Raw genomic sequence first — 10,417 nt, 5'->3', positions numbered from 1 at the left:
ACTAGATAAGCTCCGCCCCCCATACTCTGAATAGAATCTTTCTAGCAATATATTTTGTGTGCGTTAATTTGACTACAGTATGCCTGTCAGATTTCATTAAGACATTTCTGTGCTTAACTGCCCTACACGTTGAATAGGAGAGAAAGGGGGGAAAAGGAGGGAAATGTGTGAAGGAATGGAAGTGGCCAGCTAAAGGCAGGCTACTTGGGGTATCAGATGTTAGGCAGGCTATAATGTGTCATAAATCTAATATCTATACTTAATTCATGATTTTTTGTATCCAGTAGATTTATGAAGTTTGTAGGTTCATTTATAAAAGGTGTTTTGTACATTCCTGTTGAGGATTAGAACTGAGAGATTGGAGACAGAGTGGTTGTCTTGTGAGAAGGTAATGGGATTTTTTTTGTCTTGGATGGATTTTTGGTTTGCATTCATTCTGTTGTGCAGTTGTTGCTGGGTTTCTCCTACGTATTTTCCATCATGGCATTTGGGGTACTGCATGAGATGCAGTACATTTCTGGAGGTGCAGGTGTAAGATACAGGAATGGTGATGGTTCTGTTGCGAGGTGTAGTTATTGTGGGGAACGGTGGAGATGTATTGACAGGTTCTACATTTTTTGCCCTGGCATGGTCTGGATCCATTCAGTGTGCTTTGGGCCATAGGAAGTTTGCTTCTGGTGGTGAGGTTGGTGATGCTAGGTGCTTGTTTAAAGGCTAGGGTGGGTGGTTTTTTGAAACAGCTTTTTAAGCTGCAACCCATACTTCTTCTAGTGTGGGTTGCAATTCTTTGAGGATTTTCCATTTAGGTTCCAGGGAAGAATGGTATGTCATAACTAATGGTGTGCATTTTGTGGAGATTTTCTTTTTTCAGTTCTTCACATGGTATCCAGGTTGCTCTTTCAAAAGTGTGATCTATCTCTTTGGAGGAGTGTCTTTGTTGGGTGAAAGCCCTTTTGAGATTTGTGTGGTGACAATTGCAGGTACTGGTAACCTGCCTCCAGCTGACCACATGCATTCCTTCACACATTTCCCTCCCCACCCCACCCCCATCACCATCTCTATCCATTGTCTTCCCAACTTGTACTCATTTGCATTTTCCCAGACTTGCTTGTTATAAATTAGCTTCCTTTCTACCTTGGAGAACATACACCAACAGAGTCTGTCTATGTTTGATGAAGGGTGTTTGTGCCTGAAAGCTTGCAAATACCATTTTTTCCAACTATTTAGTCAGTCTAATAAAAGATATAACATCTACCTAAAGAGGCTTGCCTACATTTTGAGTTGCTTAGATATTTCAGGATTATCATTTAATAGTTGGGGGATCATATTCTGTTTCAAGCAAGTGATCTAAGCATGCTGCAAAAGTGAAGCTGAAACTTTTTTATTTTCAACATAGGCTGTGAAAAGTAATCTTTTAATTAAAGAACTGTATAATGGGATAGTCAAAATTATTTGCTAAATATGTATTACTGCAATTCAGACTCCAGGCTGACTTAACCCCTTCAGTTAAATAGGGAAACTAAGGCACAAAGTATTCAATATAAGATTCATTAATTAAGTTGCAAAATTACATTGTGTCCATGTTTTTGATAAAATAGAATTGTGTGAATTTGAAGGGCTTTAAAAATGTTCTACAACAGCACTATAATGTGGTAGTTTTGGATAATACCTTTGGGGGAGAGGGAAGGAGACATGAGTGAAATCACTGTAGTATCTTAATTACTGTTCACCAGCAGTCTCTTCAAAGCATATTACAAAATTAAATCCATGTATCAAATCCCACTGCCAACAATTGGTCTAAACAACAGCCATCACTTCTTCAGTCCACTGCAATTTCAGTGACTAACAAATCTCCCTTGATACAAAATGCTGGGTTCTGAACTAGCTGTTATGACTCGGGAAAAGAAACCTTAGAGTCATGGTAGATAGTTCTCTAAAAATATCAACTTAATGTGCAGTGGCGACCAAAAAAAATAGTTAAAATGTTGGGCATCATTAAGAAGGGAACTGAAAACAATACAGAAAACATCATTGTATCATTATACAAATCCATGGCGCGCTCACACCTTAATATTGTGTGCAGTTCCGGTCCCTGCATCTCAAAAAGATGTGGAAGAATTAGAGAAGGTATAGAGAAGAGCAACCCAGATGCTCAGGGGAATGGAGTAACTGCCATACCAGGAGAGACTAAAAAGGCTAGGACTTTTCAGTTTGAAAAGGAGAAGGCTGTAGGTGTCAGGGGATAAGATAGAAGTCTATAAATTATAATCATGAAGGGTGTGGATAAAGTGAATAGGGGATTTATTCACCAAGTCCCCAAATACTAAAACTAAGAAGCACCCACTAAAATTGGCAAGAGATAGATTTAAATTAACAAGAGAAAGTACTTTTTATATAGTGCATAGTTAATTTGCAAATCTCATTACCACATGAGGTTGTAGAGGCTGATTAGTATAGCCAGGTATAAAACAGGACTAGACAGATTCATGGATGATAGATCTATTTATAACCATTAAAAAGAACAAGCACAGATGTACCCTCTGGCATCTCTAAGTCAATGATGGTAGATACCAGGGAGGATATGACAGAAGGTAGATTACTTTAGATCTAGCCTGTTCATATGTTCTACCTCTAAAGCATCCATTGCTGCCACTGTCAGAGACAGGATACTTGGCTAGATGGACCATTGTTCTGAGCAAGTGTTGGCACTTACGTTGTTAATCCATCAAGCAGTCATTAGATCTGTATGCATGTAGGTATATGTGTGTATTTACGTAATATGTAGAAAGCAGGGCAGAGCTGCACCTTATAAACTGACTGAAGCATAAACTTTCATAAGCAACAGCTCACTTTGTCAACGGGTGCAGACAGACATAACACTTGAGCCATTCTGAGCATGTCACTGATTGGGAGCCGGTTCACCAATGTCCCTGGACAGAAGTGTCCACATGTACAATGCTAAGGACTCTAAGCAGAACCCTCATTTTTAGGAACTGCATTGCTGCCTATATGCCACTATGGGGTGGTAGAGTACCCAGATCAACATACCTTCCAGGAATCAGTGCCCAGGATTTTCCCAGGATTCTCTTTAGAGTGAGAGGAAGACCTGGACTGAGGCAGGGTTTGGCAGGTGTTTGGAGTGGAGGACTGGTCATCATATGTGCCCATTAAGTGCCATGTGCAGTGGCCCTGTTTCCCCACCACCACAACTAGAATATAATTGTTCTAAACTCAATAAATACTAATACCAATCATCATCTGAGAAACTTGTGTATGTGCAACAAAGTACTATGTGTAACAAAGCCCTGAGATGCACATCTTATGTATCTGGATCACAGATTCCTACACTTACAGTACAATCCCAAAACTGTAGCCACCAAATCAACAGAGCTAGACCCGGACTGTGTTCTGGCCTGCTACAATACTGATTTTGTGACAAGGAGAATAGGTTCCCTGTGGTTGTTGACAACAGGATCTCACATTGTTGTCACCTACAGCCCCCAACTTTAACACCTTGGACACATAATCAATGACCCCCAGCCCCTTCTGGAAAAATGATGACCATCTCAAGGTAGAGATAGTTATCTGTGTTAGTCTGAAGTCAGTCAGCAGGCAGGGTAGAGATGCATCCTTATAGACTAAATAAATATATATAGACAGAGAGCAAGCTTTTTTGGAACCTAAGTTCACTTCATCAAATGTTATGAAAGAATGTACAGAAAGCAGAGTATAAGAAGGAGAGAGAAATTAAAATCAAAAAGGCAAGGGATCGGGGACAGCTAACTACCTCTCTGCTCATAGATGGCACCACACTAAGACAATGAAATGGACTGAAATCAATCTACACAAAAAAATGTGATTAGGTATGCTCAGACATCTTATTTTCTCTCTCCCCAATCCATTGCCTTGTGACATCTCAAGGTAGCCACAGGGGGAAAACCTGTCCTCGTTTACGGACAGCCTCCCTCCCCCACCTTAGACACAACAGACTGCCTGTCTCTTATCCTTACCAAGATTTTCAGTGACCCAAATGCCAGCTATACCCCCCATCATTACAGACCACATCAGCACAGGACTAAACAACATGGATTATAACACCTGAGCTTAATTCATCTGCTTCTCTACCAATGGTATCATCTGATTACCTTGAAAAGAGAGGGAGCTCCCTATGTAAATGAATGGACACAGATCTGGCATCTAGTCCAGAAATAAAGGGAAGCCTGAGGCAGAATACTTTAGCCTCAATGGATATCCATTGTTAATTTCAGAGTAGGTGTTCTTAAAGAACAATACTTTTAAAACAGACTTCAACAGGAAATTGTGGAACAAGAAATCATCCATAGATTGGATTATGTTAGGTATACTAAGAACAGAGACTACAGATTCTTATCCCATTACCTGGATTAGCTTTTATGACCCCTATGTTCCTATGGGGTTACTGCTTTGTTTTGCTTTTTAATACATCAGCACTTTTGCCTCAACACTGTTCTCTCTCCTCCCCTCCCTGTTCTTTATATTTAAAACACTGTTTCTACCTGAATGCCTACTCCCTACATTTTCTTCATAGCACCTGATGAAGTCAGCCATTGTTTACTAAAGCTTACGGGTCTCTGAATTTAGTAGTTTATAAAGTGTCAATATACACTTACAGCACTTCTGCCTGAATAAACCCTTTTCACTTTGCTGATTCATGGTAGTTGCAGTTCTCAAGAGTGGTTCCATTGTATTCTAAGCCCTTTCAAAGGTGTGTACCTGATGCCTGTCTTATCTCTTGATCCTTGCTTCATTTCTTCCTTAACTGAACCCTTGACTCCAGACTGACTTAAACCCTTCAGTTCAGTAAGGCACCAAACCAAGCCAAATGGGGAAACTAAGCTGTACATGGTAGTCAAAAGAAATGAGATTGTCATTTCCCAGTCCATTACACATTCTTCCTGTTAATGTAATTTTTACCAACTTTTCCTTTTACTGAGAAGTCTTTTAACTAGGCTTACATTGATGTGAGAGAGAAATGCATTTGGTCTACTGAGCTTTGCAAGGTCCTACATTTAATACTGTATTCAAAATATGATTCAATAAAAGAGCTGTAGAGTTTCATAAAGTTCACTAATATCACTAATTCATAACTATATCCTTGTATGTAAAAAAAGTTGTCAAAATAAAGTTTATTCCACTGTGTGCTTTTCTTAATAGAAGAGTAGGGATGATATTCTTGTTTTCAAATGAGTATTAGTATAAAATGTATTTAGAAGTTCCTCAGATACATAATATACAAGTGTTTATTCAAATCCTCAGAAAAAATATTTTCTACGCATTCATACAAGAGCAAAATTAATTTAACCAGAACTATTTTGCATTTACCTAGTGTGTTTTATATAAGGAATTCAGAGAACTTTTCAAAAGTATTATATATACATGAAAATTGAAGCACTGAGTTATGTAAAAAGTGAGTGAGAACTAGATTTTTCTTTGGCTAAAGATTTGTCACAAACATAAGCTGAGCCTTTTCCCCTTGTCTCTGTCCTGGGACAGGGTCTCTGACATGGGGTTCTTCTGGATTGACTAGAGAAAGTGGCTAATCCTGTTCCTTTTTGAAATATGAACCATGACTACAGAGTTTACTTTCTATCAGCTAAACCAAGATCACAGTGTAGATTTTGTTGCTACAAACATTGGGAAAGTCTGTACATGCCCTGCAGAATATTCAAAGTCCATTGTATTCACTTTTTAAATGTAATATTTTATTATGTATCATTTAGTCATTGCATTCCTACCTGAGCCAGTAAACAGAAGGATTCTTATTGCAGGAACTGAAAGGACTGAGAGTAATTAATGTAAATCCTAAATACCAAAACAATATGGTTGGCGGAAGTATTCTGTAGCTGTGAAAGCAATAAGCCAATTTTTTTTCAGTTTCTCAATTTAACTGACAAAGCAATTATTTTCATACCTTTGTGTAGTGTAACCTGTTTTGTGATCATGGCTTGCTAGCACATTTTGAAAGACGTTAAGCTCTGATGTTTAACTTACATTATTTAAAACATATTGAATGATACATTATATATATGACCTAATTGTATAGTCTAGGTAGTCTCATTTGGGTCTGACAATTCCATTCATTAGTGTTAAGAAAGGATCATCTCTTAATTCCTAGAAAGTAAATTATATCACACTAGAGCCCATTTTGCACTCTCTCTCATTTTAATAGATGTCTCAGTTTTCTTTAGTTTCATTCAGTGTATGGAGTTTTTTCCATCTCTCTTTTCTGCAGTTCAGCTATAGTTTCTAGCTGAAATCCTGGATGCTGACAGACTAATTAAAATATGCTTTGGGGATACTGGTGGTTTAGCCAGAGGACTTTCAGTCTTTTATTTTTGCAGTTTGTATCCTCAATTTGCACAGAAAATGTTTAGTAAGGGTGAAAACAAGGACTTGGACAACTCAATTCAGTTTAGGCGGCTTGCTTTGAGCTGCCTAAACAATAGTTTGGGCTTGCTGTATGTAGGCACTCACCCCAGCAGCTGGAGGTAAGTCACAGGGCTAACAGAATCAGGGAGCTGGTAGGTAAGAGGGAGAGGGGGCAGGGCTGGTGGATCAATGTCCAATCTGGGGAGTGTAGTTGTGGGGATTAAAACACTACAGCCACAGCCCCAGTCAGGAACTGGGTTTTCCTAGTGTTGCAGGGCACTAAGGCATGCCTGCTCCTTCAGCAGCAGAGGCAGCTTAATCAGGGACCATAAGAGATAGGCAAGGCTCCACAGTTTCATGTTGCCTTGGCAGTAAGCCAATCAGGGTATTAGCTGGCACCTGCACCCAGTCAGCTGACCAGAAGGAAATGGGGCCCTGGGCAGCTATAAGCCCTAGGGCTGGGGCTGGCAGGAAGTTAGTTCTCTGTCAGCAGCCAGGGGGAAGGAGCTCTTGCTGAATCGCTACTCAGAGATGCTTGGTTACCTATTATGCTGCAGGTAAGACTGATGGGATCTACCCCATGCTGTGATACCCAGCCTTGCAGCTGTGTTGTGAATGCCTGCTAGGTGGGTTAACCCATTTTTAGATCAGGCTAACTGAGGATCTAAAGTTAGTTCATTTCTGAGTTGAACTAACTTTAGATAAGTACACCACTTTTAGGGAAATTTCATCCCTGTAGACCCTTGCACACTGGGCCATTTAAATTGACCCAACCTTGGGCCTAATGTTGACCTAACTTTGGGCCATTAGATTGTAGCCAAAGGGTTAAGAAAACTTATAACTTAACTTGGTGTAGAATGTGTGCATATGTGTGGTATGCCTGACTAACAAAAAGAAGAAGCAGGTGGCATGAAGAGATAACAGAAGTTAAGAAGAAAGAAGTTGCAGCTTCAGCCAGAAAGATAAGGCTGTTTGGGGGCCAGCTGTCTGCATAACATCCCTGAAGAAGAAGAACCAGCAAGAAACCAGCGTTAACTGGCTAGATAAGGGGAACTGGCCTACGTGACAACCAGACAGTGCATGCTTTATGGAAAAAACTCCAAAAACGTTGCCCAACAACATGAACTGTATAAAAAGGGGAAGGAAGAAGATAGAAGGAGGGACTTGCCTCACCATCAGAGCCTGCGTCTGTGCATGCCAGGTCAGACACCCCACTCTATCAGCAGATAGGGACTGATCACTCCTATCTACAACACCCTAATTTGGACTATGTAAGTGTCACCTGTGTGTGTGTGTGTGTGTGTGTGTGTGTGTGCAGGATATAAGCAATCTAAAACTTTATAGTTCAACATTCCATAATAAGCCTATCTCTCCAGTACCCTTAACAAAAAACGATCCCGCTAACAAAAACTTGGTTTCAGTACATTTTTAAGTAACAAGAAGACCTAACATTGGCCACTGAGACATAAACATCTAGACTGGTTCTTGGTTAGGTCCATCTAAATATAAGTTTCATACATACTTCAACAGTTTAATCCTGAAAGTTGAAATGAAAAAATTCTGATACTGTGCGCCGATTCAGGAAAGTGCTTTAAGCATATGTCCAGATGGATTGCAGTGGAACTGCTGATGCTTAGAATAAACATTTGTTTGTGTGCTTTACTGGATTGGGCCAGTCTACAGTGGGCATGTCTACATGTACATTAATACGCCATTATTACAGTGCACTAAATTCAGTACCTGTAATAACAGGTATACACTTTGTAATCAGCGCTACTGGGCAGTAGCACCAGTACACATTTCTAGGTGATGCTAATGTACAGTAAACTAATTCCAGTGAGAATTAGTGCAGTAGCATGGCTTTTGACACGACACACTAATGCACAGTAGAATTAGTCTACTGTGCTTTCAGCGTCTTGTGTAGATGCACAAAGTATCTTATAGGATCACATTTATCTTAGATTTTTAAGTTTTATGAACCTCAAAATAGATCCTGGAAATACCATTTCATTTCATGTTAATGCAATCCCCGTGAAATGTTATGATCCAAGCATAACAACTTGAAAGAAGGCAAGGCAGGGTGGCACCTAAGTGAAAAATTCCTTTGGAATTAGTCTCTCTAAAGGAGTTAATGTTTAGGTGCAGTCTGTCTGTCCTTCCGCCTGACTTCAGACCAACACAGCGAGCTACCTCTCCCTAACTTTAAAGAACGATCTCTAGTGATATTGATCATAATTTCTGGATCTTACATACAAATGGATAATTCTATATCATTAAAATAGAGAAGGTAAGACCACTAAATATGTTAAAGATTGGTTGCATTTAAAAAGCAGTGAGTCCTTGTAATCAGTGAAATGTTTGGATTGTGATGGATGCCAGCTGGAGTACTATAATGCAGTACAGGTATGATTTCCTTTACATGCTGATTCATGAAAAGAGAAACACCCCATTCTTATTTGGTTTCACTTTTCAGCTGGTGTCACTGGGATGTTCAGGCAACCAATTAAATTTATGGATGATTTCAGAACAGAAGTTCCACTATTTATCTTGCTTTGATAATACTATACTGTCCACACTGTGTTACAAAATACATTTTAACACATTGGATTGAGGGATTCCCTCTGGGTAACTGACCCTTGATTTTAAATAAAGGTTCTTTGTAATAGGAAATGGGGTCACATATCTTGTCAGTACAAAAAGCAGGTGTATCCTATACAAACATCTCAGTGCCTTTGCCACAGAGTAAACTTCCATTCTAATTGGTCCCTCTTACTGTGCAATGACTAACTTTTTCCCCACTAAGGACTTTTAAATGGTTTATATTACAGTTAAAGCAGAAATGACTCGCAAGGAAAATCAAGGTCCCATGAAAATGTTGTTAGTTGTTTAGTAGAATGTTACCTGGCAAAACTTATTGCCAGGTGGTTGTCGGCACTTGGGAATTGTGGGGTAAATAATATCTCAGCAAAAAATATTACTAATTAACTAGCCATTCCCTGGCTATAATAACTATAGCAGCCATTTTCAGCAAAAAGCAGTTTGTCTTCCTGTGATTATCCATGTACCTTCCTCTGATAGATATGTGCTAAGGATGAAGCTGGAAATTTCAAGCTGAACCTTCCCTGCAAGAGCACATATTGGAAGTAAAATTTGGAGGGGGAAACAAAGAGATTTTGAGGTAGGTACTCTCTTTTCAAACCTCTCTTCAGATTTCTAGAGATTTGAGCCTCGGTAACCGTTAAGGGTACATCACACAATAGGATTTGTACTTGAAATCTTTGTTTTTAACTTCTCAGTATTCAGATTTGGTCTATGAGAAACAAGGGGCTGCAACATCCTGATTCATTTTGTTTGATAAGAAGACATTTTACTGCGGATTTGAAAATTCTGGCTGTAACTTTGTAATGTTCCTAATCAATATAATTTCAAAACGTTAACTGAGAGGAACAGCCAGATTATAATTTCATCTTTATTGAATTGAGCAATGTAGTAAATGTATATTTTTCAATATAATAATACAGGCTTTAGATACAATACTCACCAGGAAATCTACCACTGATTTTAATTTGAAATGTATCTGGGGAGTCTTATAAAATGCATAAAACATGAACAGTACTGTACAATTTATAGAAGTATTTTTTGCTTCATGAATCACCTTACTGAAAACTATACTTTGAATCGTATCATAGTTTTACTCTTTCTTAGAGACTGCTCTCTCTCCATAAGTTAATAAGCTACCTGTTTGTCCTTGTGGTGGTGAGTTGTTTAATCAACGGAAGTCAAGGAAGGAGAGAGATTATTCAGACTATATGGGGAAGTGAATCTCTGGTGAAGTGTTCTTTGGTTAATCTTTCTTCTTTCCCCTCAGTATTAATGACTAGTGCAGTATGCAAACATTTTGAAGTTTCAGCATAATGAGTAATATGACACTGTTCCCACTAGCAAAACTATATTTATTCTTTTTTAACTAAGTAGAAAAAAGTGATTTTCCCCCCCCCCCCCCCCGGGG

At 39.0% G+C, this 10,417-nt stretch overlaps 1 protein-coding gene across 1 annotated transcript in view; it reads left to right on the top strand.

The window, feature by feature from the left end:
• The first annotated feature begins 9,262 nt into the window (after positions 1-9,262).
• The window catches only part of SI (sucrase-isomaltase), a 192,885-nt gene continuing 191,730 nt past the window's right edge, over positions 9,263-10,417 (top strand). The window contains exon 1 of the mRNA XM_019503238.1: positions 9,263-9,586. The gene's annotated coding sequence lies outside the window, so the exon portion shown is untranslated. The remainder of the gene's footprint in view (positions 9,587-10,417) is intronic.

The sequence above is a fragment of the Gavialis gangeticus genome, unplaced genomic scaffold (genome assembly GCF_001723915.1).
Source record: "Gavialis gangeticus isolate Ggan-Ray unplaced genomic scaffold, GavGan_comp1, whole genome shotgun sequence".
Classification (NCBI taxonomy): domain Eukaryota; kingdom Metazoa; phylum Chordata; order Crocodylia; family Gavialidae; genus Gavialis; species Gavialis gangeticus.
The sequence above is the reverse complement of the archived record's forward strand: the minus strand, read 5'-3'. Positions and strand labels throughout refer to the sequence as shown.